Here is a 22,185-nt window from a genome sequence, read left to right as displayed (position 1 = left end):
GTCCCATCAGTTATTTGCACCTCTTATTTGTTGTGAGATATTATAATTAATTTTGTATGCTTTTTTTGTTTTGATCTTTATCTTTAACGCATAAATTGGATTGAATAAGTTGGTTTCAATGCAACCCGCAAACAATGTAAAACATTTTGGCTGCTGTTGTCTTTTACTGCGTTGCAATTTCAAAGTTAAAAATTCAATTTAAATTTAGAAATTGCTTACACGCATAGAGTTTCGTTGATCGACCTCGGATAGGGTGATTCTTACCTCACTTTACAATTGCTTAATATTGTGCTAAATTTCTTTTTAAGTTTAATTTTTGATTTTTACTTCGAGACTCTTGGCTTTCTCTTGGGCCTTCTTACAACGAGATTCTTTTATTTTTTTCAACTGTCTTTCAAAACTTATATCATTTAATCATCGTATCGTATCCCCATTCCCAAAAATTTATAATAAATTTACCGCTTTTATTTACTTTATTGATTTAGTTGATTGTTAATTCAAAGATTAAAATCAATCATTTTTAGAAAAGAACAAAAACAAATACTCAATCCAACGTCGAGCAATTTTCAAAAAAATTAGAACCATTTTCATATCCATTTCTCCATCATTTTCAAAACCTTTAAATTATTCCATTTAATTTTTAGTTCAAATGCAAAGGAATAAAAACCTCGATCCAACATCGAGTGTCTTTTCCCTAATCAAATCCAAATTGGATACAAAATCGAGCAATGCCCCCGCCACATCCAAATTCTTTTCATAAGTAAACTTCAGACGCTTGATCCAATGTCAAGTTGTCCCCCTATTTTCAAAAGCTTTTCACAATAAAAATGGAAGAAACCGATTAAGTTTAGAATTTCTCTGTTTCAGATTTTAGGATACTGTTGTAGAGCTCAATGTTCAAACATTCGTCTTCCATATTAACATACAGTAATTACCAGAATTTAGTCATTTCTCTTGTAGAAGAAAAAGATTGATTGGGTATCGACCTTCTCTTTCCCGATTATTTGGACACTGCTGTAGAGCTCTTTGTCTGATTAATCGTCTTCCGTTAATGAACTTTGACCTAATTTGCCACACATTTTCATAATAAACTTTTGGATAAAAAGAGAGTGATTGGGATTAGGCCTCTTCCTTTTCGAGCATCTGAGTACTGCAGTAGAGCTCCCTGCTTGGATGCTTGTCTCCGCTTAAAATTAACTCAAACTCATCAAACTTATTTTCCGCCCTTGTGCGACTCCGAAAACATTTTCAGAAAAGAGTATGCAACATCCATTTTGATGCGAAACAAACAAGGACTTCAGCCTCCAAGAGCGAGCAGCAAGTAAAGGTTTAATCGCTCAAATGTGATTCAAACATCACTCTCTTTAAAAGCAATCCATCTAGTAGTTCTCTTTGGGTAGAACTACGTATGCCTTGAGTTCTTCGTAGCACCTGGAGATACGTAGGAGCAGGATTGCAAAATCATGTCAGGCACATTAATATTAAAAACCCTAAGTTTTTTCTTTCTTTCTCTTTCCTCACTCGATAAGTACAAATTCGCAAACGATATCACGCTAACACTCTTACACGAAACTAACTAGATGGGTCCCATCGAGTACGATGGATGTGAGGGGTGCTAATACCTTCCCCTTGCATAACCGACTCCCGAATCCGATTTGGTTGCGACGACCATTTCTTTTTGTTTTTTATGGGTTTTATCGATATTTTCCCTTTCCCTCTTTGGGAATAAATAAAGTTCGGTGGCAACTCTGTTTTGTTTATATTTCGAGCGTTCCTTACGCTCGAGTATTTTTCGCGCCGCGACACTTATCCATTCCAAGGACTTATGAATAGTAGTTTTGTATTACATTCAATCACTTAATCATCATTATCAAAGGTAAGTGTGGTGAGGTGACATGGTATAGTAATAATTACTTTTCATCTTTGGTAACAATGTTAAATCATTGTTATATATATATATATATATATATATATATATATATATATATATATATATATATATATATATATATTGTTAGACGTCAAGGTATGACATTGGAAAATTATAAGAAACTGAGACACGTTAAAATTCTCTATTCATATAAGTTCCTGTATTTCATTTAACGGTTTTACAAACATAACAATGGGCGTGTGGTTAGTTGATATTGTGAATCAACTATAGTGTTGTGCATGGACACCATGCAACACCATTGATGAAGTTTTGGAAAGAACTCACGACGATGGAGAAAAGAATAGAATGAAGCATTCTATGCATGCGTTAATAGTATTTCATTCTTAGAGAATGAGGGAGACTCATTCCTTCTTTATATACAAGTGTTACACATAGATTAAGTTAGTTACACAAGTTAACTAACTTAGTAACAAAACTTAACTACTATACTATTCTACTTACTTACATAACAAGATATTATTAACCCCCCCCCCCCCCCCCTTTCAAACTCAAGGAGAATTTAATGGAGAAACCTTGAGTTTGTCCCTAGAGGTATTGAAAAGCAAAGTAGAAACTGGATTTGTAAGTGCATATGCAATCTGGAATTATGCTAGAACATGTTGGATACAAAAAATTTGTGCAACTACTCTTTCTATCATGAAATTAATATCAAGCTCTATGTGCTTTGTACGAGCATGCAAGATGGGATTATGGGAGATGATGATTGCACTGAGATTGTCACATAAACGAGTAGGCATTTGGAAGATGCCATGTAACTCATTTAGAAATGATTCAATCCAAAGAAGTTTTGAAGTTGTATGAGCTAATGCATGATATTCAGACACAGTGCTTGATCTGGCCATAAGAGATTGCTTCTTTATACTCCAAGAAACCAAGTTTGGTCCAAAGTAGATGCATGATCCTGAGGTGGAGCGCCTATCGTCAGGATCACTTGCCCAATCAGAGTCAATATAGTCTCTTATTGAAGGTTTAGCCATAGGATTGGTTGGTGAAATTAGAAGTCCATGTGTTGCAGTGCCATTGAGATACCTCACATTTCTTTTAACCACACTCCAATGTGATTCCAAAGGATTGGACATGTATTGGCATGCCTTGTTGACATAAGCGGAAATGATAGGTCTTGTAAGAGTGACATACTACAATGCTCCAACTATTGACCTATAGAGGAAAGGATCTAGTAACACATCAGTGCCATGTTTACTGAGTTTGCTCGAGCTGAACATGGGAGTGCTGACTCCTTTTGCTTCTTTCATGTTAACTTTGGAAAGGAGATCTTTTATATACTTTGTTTGGATCAAAAGCAATGATCCATTTGCTGATAATGCACTTGAATACCTAGAAAATATTATGGAATCTCAAGTTTCTTTAATGCAAACTTATCATGAAGTTTTTCGATGAGGTCATGAATGAGAGTAGGAGATGAAACAGTTATGAAGATGTAATCCACATATACAAGTGCATACAAAGTTACACCTTTATGGATATAAATGAAGAGTTAATTGTCACATTTACTAGAAATGAATCCAAAAAGAAACAAAGCTTGATGTAGCTTCTAATACCAGGCCTTTGGAGTCTGTTTCAACCCATACAAATCTTTATTTAGCTTCTAGACCAAGGTAGGATAAAAGTTAATGAAACCAGTTGGTTGTTGCATGTACACTTCCTCATGTAGATCACCATTAAGGAAGGCATTATTGATGTCAACCTGTTGGATCTCCCAATTATGAGTTAAACCCAAAGTTAAGATAATTCTGATTGTGATTGGTTTAACAACAAGTGAGAAAGTTTCATCATAGTCAAAACCATGTTTTTATGAAACCCATTAGCCACTAGCCTTGCTTTGTACTTGTTAATGTTGCCACCAGGGTTATATTTAACCTTGAATACCCAATTGCATATTATAGTTCTATGAGATGGTAATGTGGTAAGAGACTAAGTTTCATTCTTGATGAGTGAAACATATTCAATTTTTGTGGCACCGAACCACTTAGGATTAGCTAGTTCCTGTTTAGAAATTGTAGGGTAAGTGTGAGCTAGGAATGATTTAGGTTGAGAAATGCCTGATTTATCTCTAGTAATGATTGGATGATCATTAACTATAAGTGGTCCTTGAGGTGCATTAGTTTGAACGGAATGTGAGAGTGATAATGAAGACATATGATGGTGTTAAGGCTCAATCTCAATATGTGTGGCTACCTCATCCCTAGAGATGTTGCAAATGATCTTGAAAACTTGTAGATGAAGGAATGTTTGGTGACATAGGTTAAATTATAGGAGTGTCTGAGATGTATGAAGGTAGATTCATAGGACTAACTGAGATTGGTTGTGGTGACATACGAGTAGGTGAAATGTTGACTGACACATATCCTGAAACATTTGTAGAAGTCTCTCTTATTGAAGGAAAGGTATTTATGTTAGGAATAGTTGAAGCTAGTGCCAAAACAAGATATCTACTATGACTATGAGTGGTTTTGAATTCTGATGTTTTAGATTTGAAGGGGAAGACAATTTCATTAAAAACTACATCCTTTGAGATTAAAATTATTCCTTGTTCATCAAGGCATTTATGACCCTTGTGTGTAGGAGATACACCCAAGTAGGTGCATTAAGTACTCATAAATTGAAGCTTGTGTTTATTGCAGGGCCTCCGTAAAGGAAAACATGCACAACCAAAGGTTTTGATGGTAGTGTAATCTGGTTGCTTATTGTACAAGCCAGAAAAAGAGATACATAATCAAGTAAACCATTTGTAGGAAGTCTATTGATTAAGTATGCTACGATTCTGAAGTTATGATCCCAACAAGCTATTGGCATTAAGGCATGTGCAAGAAGTGTCAATACATTTTGCACAATGTGCATATGCTTTCGCTCAATAGTTCCATTCTAGTGTGAAGTATGAGGACATATCACCATGTGTAATATTCTTTGCTCATTCAGGAACTCGGTGAAAGGGCTGAACTCACCTCAAAAGTCAGATTGCACAACTTTGATCTTCGCATTAAATTGTGTAGACACATAACTTTTAAACATTTTGGAAGTTAGGAAGGCATCACTCTTGTGTTTGAGCATATATATCCAAGTGTAACTAGGAAAATCATGCACAAATATAATATAGTAGGAGTAGCCACCACTAGAAGGTGGTGGTGAATGCCCCCATAAGTCAGTGTGCACAATCTTAAACAAGGCATTGTAAGTTGTTTTTGATAATGGAACATATAGCCTATGAGATTTTCCAAGGAAGCATTGTCAATTCAATTGATTACAAAATATTGATTATTATTTGTAGAATAATGACATGACAATGTTTAGTAATAAGAAAGATTTCCTCACTATTACAAAATATTGGTTATTATTAGTTGTAATTATGTAATTATTTTAACAACTCTTTAATTATGTAAATTGATTATATACACTATATGTATAGAGAGGAATGATACAATTGAGGGACACACAGGTTTACGATACATATTTTGTTCATTCGCCTGAACGACAAAAACTACTTAACTTGGGCATTTCAGTTCCAAATATTTGTCATTGGCAATGACCTTTAGAGTCATGTTAACGAAGTCAAGCCCACTCCTAACGAAGAGAAGTAGAAGGAATAACGTGCCAAATGGGTAGTCAAAGATGCTCAAGTCATGGCATGGATCATAGCCTCCGTTGATTCTACCATTACTCTTTGTCTTAGGCCATTTAATACTGCAACAAAGATGTTGGTTGATCTAAAGAAAGTATACAACCAAAATAATACAACTCGCAAATTCCAGTTAGAATACGACATTGCCATTTGTCAATAAGATAGTCTCTCAATTTATGGATTTTATTCCCATTTCATCAATCTTTGGCTTGAGTACACTGACATTGTCTATAAATGTCTTGTTCTTTCTTTAAATCCTTCTTGAAACTCTTTAGTTGGTCTTGAAGATCTTCGAGTTGGTCCTTGTAGCTCTCCTTCATCTACTTGCAAGATGTCAGACTCTGGTTCCAAACAGTAGTGGTAAAATTTTTGAGATTAAGCTATTGATTAACTTAACTCATAAAGCAAGAGTCGTCAGCGTGCTTTTATTGTTTCCAAAGGAAAATGGAAAAGTACTAACAAAACCTGAAGAAGTTTTAAAACAAAACTAATAAAAAGAGATAAGGGTCTGGGGATTGGTTATGCAAAGGAAATGTATTAGCACCCTAAACATCCATGGTACTCCATGGGAACCACTTTGAAAATATGTTCATTTTAGTTTGAAAATGGTGTTCGCAAAAGATTTGAGAGATGTGAAAAGAAATGTTTTATTGATTTTTTTTTGTGTTTGCCAAGACCTTTTGAAGTCTCATGCCTACGTACCAACAAAGTGCAATGGAAGATAAAAACCTCGTAGTTCATGGTAGAAATAACAAAGATGTTTATTTTGATTCATTTTTTAATGGAAAAACATTTTGTCATTTTAAGGAGAATACTCAACTAGTCACCCACAAATATGAGAACTTTGCATCATCATGAGAAGGGATCCGACTTGGATAAGGATCAATAAGTATGCCACTAGCTCTCTTAGACGGAAAATAATTACCATCAGTGTTGTGTGTAACACCCTTCTAAAATACCCCAATATTTAATTAAAACAACAAAACATAAATCAGAGTAGATATGCAATTTAAGGGTGTCACACTTGACACTTCACACCATTCATCAAAATAGTTCGTCATGCTCATTTATTTATCAAAATAAAACATTGCACAATACGCAGCGGTTATAAATCTAACAACATACAAGCCATGTAACACATTACATGTAAAGTTGTTCAACAACCAAAATGAAAACAAAGTAAAACATCCCGTCCCGATGTTACATCTACCAGAGCATGACCCACTAAGGAACTACACTAGACTCCAAGCCTAGCTTCTACTCAATCACTGCTCGTTACCTGAAACATAGTTGTAAGGGTGAGTTCCTCAAATCGATATAATAAGCATTATAAAATATCATGTAATGCTAAGTAAATTAACACATCTCATCACCCTAATCAGATCACACATTCAGTAACGGCAACACCAACTCATAATCACAATCATATTCAACACAAACACAAAACACACGTATAATATTGGAATACATCCATTCATATTATACGCCATACATACATTATGCAATGAGACTCCATGCATGCGGTACCGACTATTCGTGAACATATAGTTCAACCTCACCGATCAAATCCAGATATGGCTACCAAGCTCACTAGTCCCACTCATTTGAGACCTAGTGACTCACTCACTAATTCCTTACCATGGGAATTAGCTACCACCCCAAGGGCTATGATATGCACGCTAATCACCTAGCATGCAAACATCAACAACAATCCACAATACTCACTCACTAATTCCTCACCATGGGAATTAGCTACCACCATAAAGGCCACAATATGCACGCCACATCACTTAGCATGCAAACATTCACAACATTCCAAGATGGACATATGCTCACACTCTAAGCCATAAACAGTCCATTCACAATTGCATACATAACATATACATTCACAGCATTATGCATACCATCATACATCATCAGCATATTTATCACAAAATCATATCATGTCATGCCAAATCATAAATCACAGTATTAGCACACTCTACTAATACCTATACAGCTCAAAACAATGGGAAAATGATCCCTCCTATATCATACACCAATATAGGCCAATCCTTAATTGTACACAACAATTAAATATCATTTTTTCACTTTTCAAACAGTGTTAACCGGTTAACGCCCTGGGTTAACCGGTTAACGCAAACAGAACACGCTTCCTGGCACATCATAACAGTGTTAACCGGTTAACACCCTGGGTTAACCGGTTAACGCAAGACAGACAACAATATTTCACAATTCATAACAGTGTTAACCGGTTAACACCCTGGGTTAACCGGTTAACGCAAGACAGAAAGCTGTTCCTGCGCTAACACGAAGCAGAATGCAGAATTCTCCGCATTTTCCGCCGTTGGAGGACTTCCGGACCTCCGATTCCAATTCCATAAAAAGCTACACGTTCGGAAAATCACAACTCACCCAAATATAGATTCAATTACAGCTTTAACATAACTTATTCATCACAATTTTTCAGCACTCATCATCCCAATTAGGGTCAATTCAACGGCTTATTACTATCCATTACATGTTAACCCATAATACCCATTAAGCGACGATAAACCCCCCTTACCTGAGTTAATCCGGCAAATCCTTTAGCTTCAAGCTTTTCCCTTCTTCAACCTTCTTCTCCTGCTCTTCCTCTTTGCCGTTTTCTCACTTTCTGTCGCTTCTCTGATTTTCACGTGAAAACCCATTTTACCAAATGGAACTCTTTATATATATTCCAACTTATTATTCCAATAATAATAATTCCAATAATATTCCAATAATAATCCAATTATTTAATTAAATTAATAAATATACTATTAACTTAAATTAAATAATTATCATATTTTTATCGGGGTGTTACATTGTGGAGATAGGAGAATTATATATCAATTACGGAAAATGACTCATGCTTAAACTTTGAGAAAACGTTTTAAGTGGAAAAGTGAACAAATGGCACAAAATGATTTGAGTGAATTATGCATTTTTTAAGTCTTTGAAATTGGTCTAAACATGATTAAGATGAATTAGAATTTATTAGGAAAAAGGTTTTGAAAATCGCTTGACAAAAGTCAAGGTTTATTGAGGAAAATGATTCAAGTTAGAAAACAAGAAGGTTTTGAAAATGAGATAAGATTTTGAAAATTGAAGAAAGAGAGGAGAAAAAGAGACTATCCTAGAGTATAAAGTAAAATCTAGGGAGGAAAGATCTAACAAAAAAATAGCAAGCTTTATGACATAAGTCAAGCAAGAGTTCCCTCCTTTGGATTAAGCCTCAAGCAAGCCAAATAAGCAAATAATTTAATCCATGCATAAGATGAAACCAAAGTAACTCAACCTAGTCTCCAAAAGAAATCTAAAGTCAAAGGTATCAGATGAATCCCAAGGTCACAAATCACAAGTCTCAAAGCAAAGTTCAAGATCCTAATTCTAAGTCCATAAATTCACAATGATGCCAAGGATAGTAACCATAAGTCCACGAGTCAGGAGAAACAAGTTCCTTTTTTAGGTTTTTTCTTTATTAATGTTTTCTTTACAAGGATATGAAAGAAAAGTCCAAATGGACAAAGAACAAATGACATAATCACAAATAATATGATATGGGATGCTTAACATAAAGTATAAAGTAAATGACATAAAATAAAAGAGCATAAAGTAAATGACTTTGAAGTAAAAGTTAATACAAAATAAAATGTTAGTAAATGATGTTAGTAATACAAAATGAAAGATGGTTTGGTCATTTTTTAGAGAACACTTAACTATTCGCCCACAAGCATGAAAACATGAACCTATACATCATTATGAGAAGGGCTCCAACTTAGATAAAATAAACAAGTATGTCACTAGCTCTCACAAATGAAAAGGGAGAAATATTTTCACAGAATACCATGAGGAGTAGGAGACTTACAATCTCACTTATGAATATGCATTTTCTTTCGGGACAAATTTAATGTTATATTAAGTAGCCGTAATTTGACTTATGTATAAATCACAACTATCTGAGGCTGGTTAATAATAATGTTTGTGTTAATACATGCTAGAGATGTGATATGTAAATCATTCTCCTAAAGCCATGCCACACAAAAAGAAAAAAAGAAAAAATCAAGCACAAAGGCTAGGAGGATGGTCTATTACTTTAATCCATACTTCATAGTGCTTAGGACACACTTATGCATCAATCCAAAGTATCTTAAATGATCCATGATCAATTAGGAGGTAGATTTTAAATGATGAAAGTTCATTAAATACCAATCCATACATCATGAACAAGATGGGCACAAACCATCAAATTAATCAAATGGAAAAGAAGGAGATGAAGAAGAAGATGACAACAGAGGCCACACCCAAATTGGATCAAAAGTTTTATCAAGCCATAGTAAAAATCAATCATCCACTTTGGTGGATTGGGGTTTTCACCCCATCAACATCCAAGATCCATTGAGTTTGATTAGACTTATGATCCAAACTATCATGATCCAAGGCCAACAGAAGTTCACAAATGTCGCACAAATATAAAATGCAATTAAATAAAAAAATGCACCAAAAGTATTTTAAAAATAGAAATAAAGTGAAAAATCCATAAAGTTCTTCAAAACACCAAATAAATGGCCAAGAAAATTATGGGAGGTTGAAAATAAAATAAGAAGCGTATAATAAAATTTTCAGAATTTTAAAATGCAGAAAAGTATTTTTAAACCAATTAAAACAAAGGAGAAAAGATAAAATTCATAAAAAATAGAAAATCACTGAAATAAAATATGGAAATATAAAAACTATATGAAGAAAAATAAAAGATAATTTTTGAAATTATTTTAGTATTTTTGGATAAAAAATGAAATTACTATGAATTTTAAAAGAAAAAGAAATTAAAAATAATAAAAGAAAAACTATTAAAATCAGAAAAAATACTGAGCGTTGGATCACACCTCATTAGATGACGTGGCAGATCCAACACTCCTCAGATTAGGATGCACGGTGGAATGCGCTACAAACAACACATGTGATCCAATTGAAAACCAGCCAATGAAAACATTTTGTTTGTCCAACGTGTTTGACCAAACTCAGACGACCTGAAACGCTCATATCATCTTCTCTGGTGAGCTCTCACCGAAGTTTCATCGTTTGGTAAATTCAGAACACGAGATCAACATCCCAAATTCGACCTTATGCTCCAAATTCATTTATCTAAATTGAGCAAAGGGAATTTCGGAGAAGTTTCAGAAGCAAGCAAGGCACGGAAAATTAAATTAAATGATGAAAACGATCAATCAAACACCAGCTAATTTAGGGGAAAACATCAGAGAGTGAAGGAATACATTGTGGTAACATGTTTGAGTTCAAATGATGCTCAGAACTACCTTGTCCAGATGGTGATAAGAAGTTGATAAAATTCAATATGGTTAGAAAACTTCAGAAGATCTCATAGCTTGGGAATTGTTGCAAAAGTTTCATATGATACTGAAGATGCTAATGGAATCAAGAAATTGGATTGAAACAAGCTGAAACTCAAAACACGATAGTTGATTTTTTCTGGAAAATTTCAAGTTGCAGCAAAGATTTCTTAGCTCTCAAAATCTTGGAAATGAATGCAATAGCTTCATCTATTTATAGAGAATGTGTTTGGATCCAAATACGTGTGGAATGATGTTGAGTTCATGCAAAATGAATTTGATCCGAATGTGAGAAAAGTGTGACTTGCAACTTATCAAAACTCAGCCAAATGATGCATTTAAAGGGTCAATTAACTTTTGGCGACTTGGATAAACATGTTTAGGTCCAAAACACAAGCTAGTTTGGCTTGGAATTGAGATTAGTGAAGTTCAAAATTCGGGCAATGGCAATTTCTTAAGTTCCAAGTTACCATGTTTAACCCAATAGGGCATCCTACTCAAAAGGCTTTTTGATCCCATTCTTTTTGCAATATGTTGACATCATAGCGAAGATTACATTGTGCCAAGAAAGGTTGCATTTGGATGTTTAAGCACAAAGTTATGTCATGTTAAAGTTGGCATGAAAATATGATCATATAACTTAGAAAATTTTGAGTGCTCCATGGCTGAAAATGACCTGTAATGTCTCAATGAATTCCATGACCTTCCAAGCATATTTTGACCTTGGTCCTTGAAGCAAACTTGTAGAGGGCATAACAAATGACATTGTGAAAAACTAATCAGCCTAAAATATTGAAAATTGAAGAAGTTATGATCCTTGAAAGTTGGGAAAAAGTCACTTGAAAATAGGTCAAATTTCACTAAGTCCACAAATGACCTATAATGTCTCCAAACCTTTGATGATCCTCCTGGAATAATTGGCTCTTATCATGTAAATATAAGTTGTATAGGATTTAGAGAAGACTCGTATGCAAAAATTAGCATTCAAAAATATTGAGAATTGAAGGAGTTATGATCCTTGGAACTTTGACTTCAAATGTTGACGTTTGGGTCAAACCACTTGGAACAAACTTATGTACTTGGACTTTCCTTGCACTTCAAAGCACATGGGTGATCATATGAACTCAAAATAAGGTGTACTTGATTGCCTCTTGATTAAATTGCTCAAAATATGAAGTTTCTTGTTGAAGAAGGCATGGAAATAAACATACGAACCTTTGACTTTCCTTGAGAAGTAAGCAACAAAAGTCGCCACCGCGCTTTTATTGGTGTAAGCCCTAGTGTAGCGGTAAATTCATGATCATCAATCTATTGACAAGCTAGAGATCAAATAACAAGAGCCGCCACCGCGCTTTTATATTTTCTAAAGGAAAAGGGAAAAAGTACGAACAAAACCCAAAAAGTAAGAAGTTTTCAAATCAAAACTAATAAAATGTCCGAGATTACAGGTAAGGGGGTTGGTTACACAGAGGGAAGGTGTTAGCACCCAAAGTGTCCTAGGTACTCCGAGGGAGCCCTTTTTGTGTGCATATGTACTTGGTATAAAGTGATGTTTACAAACAAATAGAATGGGGGGATGAGAAAAGAATTCATTGATTATATTTTTGTGTTTGACAAGACCTTCGGTCTTATGCCTACGTACCAACATAAAAATGAGGGATCAAAACCTCGTAGTTCGTGATACAAATTTCAAAGTGGATGCATTGCTTTTAACAAAAATTAAGTTTGAAAGGCACAAAGGCCTAAAAATGGTTTGAATGAGTTAGTTCTTTTTTGGCTTTTTTTAAAGTTTAAGTCAAGTATAGTTAAGTTTATTTACAAGTTTGATTTAAGAAAATAAATTTGAAAATGCAATGGCATAAGGCCAAAGTTTCTATCTTTTTGCAAAGTGGTCAAAGTTTAGAACAAAATAAGTCCGATCAAAGAAGGTTTTGAAAAAAAGAGGGAGGGATTTTTGAAATTAAAGAATTGGGGAGAAGATGAAGATACTACCCTATGTATAAAATTTAAAAGTTTAGAGTTGAAAAGATCTGACCAAGTGGGTAGCAATCCAATAGACAAGAATGTTAATAAAAACCCAGAATTCCCTTGGACTTTTAGCATCAAACAACACAATGCACAATTATATTATCTTGAAGAGCAAGACATCAAATAAAGATATCCATGTCCAAGCTTATCAATTCCATGATCTTCTCCAAAATAACCCATGTAACAGATGAATTCCACAAGTCACAGGTTCAAAATAACAGCTTCACAATGATCATGTTGCATATGAACTCAAAAGGATCTTGAATGATTTATCAGATGAAGTTTCAAATTGCAAGCACTTGGTTTCTCAATAAGTTGGCATTGTCCAAGTCCTTTAGCATGAGAATGTTGCCTATATTCTAAGTCCATTTGTCCAAGATCAAACCAACAGTCCACACAAAAGTTTTTAGGGTTTTTTTTGTTGTTATTATGTACATTAATGGTCAAAGACCACACAAACAAACAAAGTATACAGAAACAAAATATATCACACAATATGGTCCAAATGGACAAAGTGAAAATTGCATTAACATAAACAAATAGGATGATATGAACAATGGAAAATGAATAAAAGCAAAAATTAAATGGCATTAAAGTAAAGGGCTTGAAATTAAAAGTTAGTAGTTAATAGGTTAGAAGTTAGTATTGCTTTGCTTTTTCTTTTTAATTGAAGTCATTCTTTGGAGAACACTCAACCCACTTATCACAAGCATGGATCCTTGAACCAAGACATCTTCCAAAGGAAGGAAAAAATGCCAAGTTTCCACACAATACCATGAAAGAGGGGAGACTTACAATCTCACTAACTAGAATGATTATGCCTTTTATGTCACAAATTTAGCGCCATGTTAAGCAATTGTAATTAGACTTATGTAGAAGTCACAACTATTTGAGGTCGGACAATAAAACTTTGGTGTTAATGCATGTTAGAGACATATTATAGTAGACTATGCTCATGAAACATACCACACACAAAAAGAATATGAAAAAGGGGTTGCCTAATCTCATCCATACTCATGTCAATTTTTCAATCAACTAGCCTTAGGATTTTGAGATATCATAGGCCAAATGGAATTAATGAATGAAGAAAGGGAATAAGATGAAGTGGGAGGGAAATGGATCAAAACACAAATTGGTCAAAGGAGGACTTTTACCAAATTAATATCATTCATTCATTTTGGGAGATAGAATGTTCATTCCACCAATCCCCTAAATCCAATGATATTAATTTGACAAAGTCAAATCAACCTTGACCAAGGCTCAACAACAAGAGTCAAACATAAATAAGTCATCACAATTGGTCAATAAATTTATTTGGCATTTATTCAAATTAAAAATACTAAAATAGTGTATTTAAATTAAATATGGTTTGTCCAATTCCTAGAATCTCATCAAAACACCAAAGAAATGCCCATGAGATTTATCATAGGTCAAACAAGGTCAAAGGACCTTGGAGAAAACATTTTATAATTTTTGGACATTTAAAAATATTTTTAAACAATTAAAAACAAATGCAAAATCAATTAATTCATGAAAAATATTAATAATGATCCAAAAAATAATTTTAATTCAGAATATGAAAGAGGAAAATATTTGATTTTTTTTTGTGAAAGTCACATATTTTTTGGATCAATATTAAATTTAATATGAATTATTGAAAATAAAGCAATTAAAATATCAGAAAAAACGTGGACCACTTGATCTCCCTCATTAATTGAGGTGGTAGATCAAGTGGCCACCAACGCGCGTTCCATCGTGCACTTAAGTCAGCGCGCCACACAGTTGGTATTCAAAAGGAACGCTCATGATTAGATCATTTTAAAAGGATCTTATGGCTCAGAACCATCCAGCACACCACCGGCGGTCAAGGACCGGTTGTCTTCTCCGACGAACCTCGTCGGACTGGTTCAGACATAACCATCACCAAAATTAAAAACAAGTACATGATTTCAAAGGAAAAATGGCATTGAGTTCGAATCTAGCCCTCAATTCACTCTAACTCCAAGTATATTGAGAGATACATGGAGTTGAAATTTGAGGTACATGAACTGAGTTGCTTCGATTTGGCCTCTAAGTAACTCAATCTTCTTGCCTACATTGGTAGGACTTCAGACAACCAAAGAATCAATAGAATTGAGCAAGAATTAGAGAGAATCGAAGAGATCAAAATTTCTGGAAAATACCTTCAATGGAGGTCTGGATTCAACTGATCTTGCTCTTGCTCGTGCTTGATCTCACTCTAAATACTTGCAGAAGAAGGATTACATGCTCAAAAGGTTCTGGATCCCTGGAGTTTTGAATTTCATAACAGTGGAAATTTAAACTCAAATTCAAGTGAATTTTTCAAGGTTATCCTTTACAACGTGAGGGTTAGAGATTGGGGGTCAAAGTTGGCGCCAATGTTTGTCCAATGCTAAGCATATGAGGCTCTATTTATAGTTGAAACCATTGCTTTTTGCACACTTGAAATCCACTTCCCAAATTTGGTATTGATGATGCATGGGTGCATGGGTGCGCATAGGCCCATAAAATCATTGCCCTAAGTCCATAAATGAGTGTGAGATAGTCTGAATTCAACTTGGGTTGCAAGGGAAGTGTTCATGAATATTTTAAGTTTAATCCTTGCCAAGTGATGACACCATGTTCATGCCATGCGCAACTTATGCATTCCTTGTCCAAAATGGATGAATTTGAGCTCTTTGGAAAGGTGAGATTGAGAGGATAATTTTCATGTGCAATAATTTTCCATTTGGATTTTGTATCATAAAGAAATTTGAGGTGGAAGTTTGGAATTTTTTGACATATCAAATTTTTTCTAAGTGTCAAGCCATATGTCTCAATGTTCCACCTTTCTAAACTTTTCATATGAGCTTCAAATGAGAAAGGTGTCTTTATAAAAGTTATAGAACTTTCAAAGACCTTTAAAATGGTCACAAATTTAAGGTCATTTGGATTTGAAATGATAGAGTTATGCATTTTTGAAGTTTGGAAAAATCACATGATCAATGGTATAGGTCAAAAGTGACCTATAATGTAACCTCATATCACATGCTCAAAAAAGTTGAATTATATCCCACTCCAAACATAAAAGTTGTAGTAGACACATTGAATTTGATTGTGCAACTTGGAAACCTTTCATATCATAAAAATTGAGCAAGTTATGGCCTTGGGAATGTGACTTTCAAATTAGGGTTTAGACAAAATGACCTATAATGTTTCAATATAGAAAATGATTTTCCAAGCAAAACTAGCTATAGGTATCAACATTAAAGTTGTTTGTAATTCAATTTAGAGTAAGTTTTTTCTTGGAATCATTTTCATATGATGAAAATTGTAGGAGATAGGGTCTAGGGAGACCCAGTTCTAATCAGATGAATTCATCTGGCCAACCACCATCAACCAACTTGCTAACTTCCAATTCTCTTGACTTTCTTGGTTCATGGTAGATCATATATGCATAATATGATGAATTTTGAAGTGTCCCTTGAGAAATTTTATCAATTGGTGAGATAGCTTGTTGGAGAAGTTACTCAAGATACCCAGTCAAACTAGGGTTTCCAAGGCAAATCACCCTCAAACTCTTGAAGAAAACTTGATCAATATAACACGTAGAGAACATTGGAACTCATATATGATGCTAATAACCATTATTGGATCAATTATTGGTTGTTCTCTTTGTTCATGAGGGTCTCAAACCCTAGATGTGAACTTGATGAATCAATGGGATCATGCCTTTCCTAAAAAAGAGTTAGGCAAATACCAAGACATATTTTGGGTATTTTGGTTAGTGAAATGATAAAATACAAGTATGATACAATCACAAAGTATTTGTTCATCTCTCCCAAAACAAACCCAATGAAAAAGGGGGGAGGAGGATGCCAAGGTATGATCCCATGCTAATGCCTATGATGAAGTTACATGAGGGATCTTAGGGTCAAAATTGGGGTCTTACACCTAGAGGCCAATACTTTTGGTACTTGTATCAAATTATTTATTAATAGTAAAAGGATTTTCTTTATTATGTTTGTTTAATAAAGTCCCTAGAATAGCTAGTCCTTATAATGTATCAAGTGTGACTTAATCATGAGGTCCCATTAAACATAAGGACAATATTCTTAAAGTATTCGTAGTCGAGATTTATTGTGAAGTGGGATAAAATTAAAGCATTAAGACTATTATGTATATAGACTGATGGTCACATCTCATGGATCATGGATAAGGAGTTATCAAGTCTTAAACATATGTATGAATATTAGGAGTACTATTTATACTGGATTGACCCGCTATGAGAATACTATATAGAATGATATGCAAAGTGTCATAAGTTACTCTCATGGTGATAGTGGTGTATACCACCCTTCGACCTGAAACCACTATAGACCCTAGATATATTGTCGAGTGCTTTATTGATGATTAAACATTGTTCGTAACTGGATGACCATAAAGACAGTTGATGGATACTCAACTAAGCATGCTAAGGGACATGAGTGACCTAGATGGAATTTGCCCATCCTGCGTAACATGACAAATGTGTAAGGGCCCAATATTAAACTGGACAAGGATACATGGTCTTTTCCTTGTGTTCAATATAGACATAAGGTCAAAAGGATAATTATACACATAAGTATTATCACAAAAGGATTTGTCAGATCACATGACATTTTCGTGTCTTGGGTAGCAGTGATGTGTTGATAGACACCGCTCACTATTTATTATGTTAAATATGTGATTTAATATAATTGCCAATGTCGCGAAAACCTACAGGGTCACACACAAAAGGACAGATTGATGAGAGATAGAGTAAATAAGGAACACCATAAGGTACGGTGCACTTAAGTGGATTGTAGAACATCATAAGGTACAATGCACTTAAGTAGAATACGATATATGGTGAGGTACCACGCACTTAAGTGATTTTGGCATATCATAAGATATGGGCCACATACACTTAAGTGGGTTTTTTAGCTTATAACCCACACAAGTGGTTCTATAAATAGAACCCTTGTGCAGAAGCATTTGATTAGATGAAAATTCTGTTTCTCTCTCTCTCTCTCTCTCTCTCTCTCTTTCTCTCTCTCTCTCTCTCTCTCTCTCTCTCTCTCTCTCTCTCTCTCTCACACACACACACACACACACACACACTCAAAGTCTTCATTCATAGCAGCTAGCACTGAGATTGAAGGAATCTGTTTATATGGACTGAGTAGAGGCGTTATCACCATTCAACGTTCGTGATCACTCCTTAGATCTGCATCAAAGGATTCAATCGCCAAAAGAGGTAATGATTTCTATCACTGATCATGCCCATTCGTAAGGATCACTAAAGGAGAAAATTTTAAATCTCTGCGTTTTGGATCGCTATTCTCCTTCAACTCATACCTATTCATGTACATCATTCATTCATAATTAACACTTACTAACAATCATCATAGGTTCAAGGTACATGGTTGATGAAAATGAGGGTTTTTGCTTGAAGATTGTGGTTTTCCTTATCATATGGATTGAAACCCAAACTGCTTGATTCTTTGGGACCTCGACTCTTGAAATCTATCAGGACATTCATCTGAGCATCCCAACCCTAATTCTTGATATTTTCTCTCATGAGAGATTATGTTTGACTTTCTGTGCATTGACTTGACTTATGAACCCTAATTATGGGCCCATGATCTAAGGGATAGTTTGTGAAGCTTTGTGTTGTGTTTGAAACCCTAATTAGGGATAGTTGGTGCATGAATGCCATGTTGGTTAACTTTTGGATTGGGGATTCACCAAACCTCTAGTTGTTAGATGCTTGAGGCATTGTAGATTGCATCATAATGTTCATTCATGCCCTATACCTAGTTATTGATATGGGAAGCTTGTGAACCTTGGGACTTGCTTTGAGGGAGAGGAAACCCAAGTTGTGGTTCATGGCATGGGTACACTACTGGTGTTGATTATTGCTTGGTTTGAAACTCTTGGTTATTGCTTGGCACTTGGATCTTTGACCTATCTAAAACCCTAATTCATGGTTTGCATTTCATTCACATCCATGTCTCATGACCCATTTGATTCAAGTCTCATTTCATCCACATTCCATTCATGGGGTTTCTTGATTTCGCTAAGGCATGGACAAGTCACGATCTCATGTTCTATTGATGTGTCAAGATTCATACAAGTGGTCTAGCTCCATTGATTTAATTTCATTATACACTTGTTCAAGGCATTACATTGGTCCACTAGCATCCATGTCACTCACTCATTCAAATTTGGTTTTCATTTGAATTTAAAGTTGATTCATGTATAAAAACATTTTTGACTAAAAAAGGCATATTTCATTCATAAAGATCATTTGTTACATTGTCCATACATGTTCATTGAAGATTACAAAGAAATTACATATTTTTTACATAGGTTAACTTTTGGTCAACTATTGACTTTTTGGTCAACCATTTGACCAAAGTCAACTCACCATTTTTACATCTCCTAAAACCATAATCCCTTTGCACCAAGTCATCCTTTGGAACCTCCAAAGTTTCCACTTGATTTTTGCCATTTTTGCCAATGTTACTTCAAGTGCTAGTAAGTAAATATCATGGCATTGTTACATTTTTCCTTCATGAATGTAACCCTACAAAACCATTCAAGCAATTGCATCATACATCAAATCCAATTCAATTTATAACAAACATATAACATTTCAAAACATGATTCATTTTCAATGCATAAACCACTTCAACCATTCAATGTCCAAGCATAAGCCAAGAACCAAATGTTTCAAACCATGTTCATTTGCCATACATAACATGAAACCACATGACCTAAACTACACCATAACCATTAATCCAAATGCACTACATGAACCATTATTTCAATTTCCAAATTTCAATCCATCTATTTTCCATTCAAACTAATCTACACACTTACAATTTCACTTCCAATTCATTCAAGTACATTACAATATTCAAATGTTTCTACTACAACCATGGCCATGAATCACAAGGTCATCTTCCAAAGGACACACATTTTTAAACCATAAACCACAAATGGCATATCATTCAAACCAAAACTATATCTATTTAAAATCCATGAATGTGATCCAAATTCCATTTTGTATTTGATTCAATATCTTCATACATGTAAACACACCTAACCATAAACATTCAACCATACACTTCCATTCACCAATACAACTGCAACCCAAAAATTAAAATTTTCAAACTAATTCACATTTCTATTACCACTAATCCACTACTTCATGCATTCAATCCCATTGGAATTACAAATTACATGTACATTACAACCATACATAATTCATTGCATAACTTCGTATTAAACCATTTCAAATCTTCAACATGATCAAAACTAGTCCTAATCTACCATCTTCTTACGTCCCTAATTTCCCATGGCAATTTTCTTCAAGTGTCATCCATATGCATAACTTCATATCTGTGGCCTGATTTGGATGTTCAGCCTGCAAAACTAATCTTACAACCATTAGCATATATTCATTTATGCAGGAATTATACCAACCAAATCAACATGAATCAATTACATAAAACCACTTCTGCAACCAAGTTTACAAATCGACCTAGTTATTAACAACATCTATTCACATGTCATAATAGCCCCAACATGATCAGTTTTGAGTTTCAACAGAAATTGGAAGAGAAAAAACCATACAGACTTGAAGCAGGGATACAATATCATTGCTCAAAGTTGCTCCAAAACCTAACCACTCAACATGCTATCACCTTGCTAAACCTGTAGTAACAGGTCATCATCATTGAATAAATCCTGCAACATCCAATAAGGTAAAAGCCTAGCAGGTCATCATTATGCAATCTAACAACAATTAATCAAAATTCTGCACACTAATTACCACTACAGGACAAATCAAACAGAGTTTCACTTAACATTAGGGGTGTGCAAAATAACTAATAACCATGAACCAAATTCCTATCCAAATTAATCAAAACTTTAAAACCCAACCCAAATTATATTTTGAAATTGGTGACCCATTTATCAAATTAAAAAAAAAACGGTAACCATTGTTACAAACCGGATCAAGTAATCGGTTACCATTTTTCAATAATCATTTCAAATCAACCCAAAACACAAATTTCAGAATCCCTAATTCTCAAAAATCCAAACTTTTTTCATCTTTTTTTCTCTTCAATCTAGTCCGTTCTTACGCACTATACGGTTCTTCCTCGCTCGTTCTTCAGCTCACTCCTGCCAACTTCAATAAAAAGTTTTTTTTTCTTTTCATCGATCCACTTCATGATCCCAAACTATTAACTACTCTTTGCGATTGGATGTTACATAAAATCGTGAAATTCTGCTTATTTGAAAACCAATTCGGCATTTTGTATTTGATTATGGATATTTGAATCGTGTTATGTTAGAATTTCTTATGTTGTTTGATGGTTATATTTGAATCGGGAAATGTTGCTTGATTTTATTTGTTTTGGATTTAGTAGAAGAATTTGTGTAGATGCAATTCGAATTTATGTGAATGTGCAATAGTCTTTTTATAGTATTGGGATTGGATTCTGATATGATGAATTTTTTTATGAATTAGTAGATTTTTGTTTGTTTTATCTAGTTTGTAATGTATCAGGTTTTTATGGGTGGTGTGTTATTAATGTCAGATTCTGAATTCTAATGGAGTTGTTCTTGTTGAATTCTTTGCTCTATGGTGTGGCCACTGTAAGGCAGCTACTGTATTAAAGGATGTGGTTACTGTGGCGGCACTTGACGCTGAGGCTCACCAGGCATGTAATGCAAACTTGTTATAGATATTATGGTCATTGATGGAAGGAATAAATAGTGGTCCCTTTTGCTAACAGATTTATGGTCATTGATGGAAGGAATAAATAGTAGTTAATAGTTTGGAACCATGGTGTGGACACTGTAAGGCAGCTACTGTATCATAGGTTTTCTTCTTGCATTTAGCTTTTCTAGATATGAGTTGTCATTATATACTTCACTTCTGGAATATGTACACTAGAAAGAAACACCTTTAATGGACCGAGCATGATGCAAAACATGATATTGAGCCTGTTTAGATTTATTTATTTGAGCTTATTTACTTGCCTAAGTATTTGTGATGTCCATAAGCTCTCTTTTTAGCTTATGAAAACAGATTGATTTTATTTTATCTTTTTTTAAGGAACAACTTATTTATGAGCACTAATAGGTTAGTCATCGCATAA

The 22,185-nt window shown here is 34.4% G+C and overlaps 1 long non-coding RNA gene across 1 annotated transcript; it reads right to left on the bottom strand.

Moving 5' to 3' along the window:
* Positions 1-20,062: 20,062 nt before the first annotated feature.
* Positions 20,063-20,882, bottom strand: LOC127115431 (uncharacterized). Its single transcript, XR_007800728.1, has 2 exons — positions 20,559-20,882; positions 20,063-20,441 (listed from the first exon to the last, which is right to left on the bottom strand). It is a non-coding gene; the product is annotated as an uncharacterized LOC127115431 (long non-coding RNA).
* Positions 20,883-22,185: the final 1,303 nt, after the last annotated feature.

This window comes from Lathyrus oleraceus, chromosome 1, assembly GCF_024323335.1.
Source record: "Lathyrus oleraceus cultivar Zhongwan6 chromosome 1, CAAS_Psat_ZW6_1.0, whole genome shotgun sequence".
NCBI classification, from domain to species: domain Eukaryota; kingdom Viridiplantae; phylum Streptophyta; class Magnoliopsida; order Fabales; family Fabaceae; genus Lathyrus; species Lathyrus oleraceus.
The sequence above is the reverse complement of the archived record's forward strand: the minus strand, read 5'-3'. Positions and strand labels throughout refer to the sequence as shown.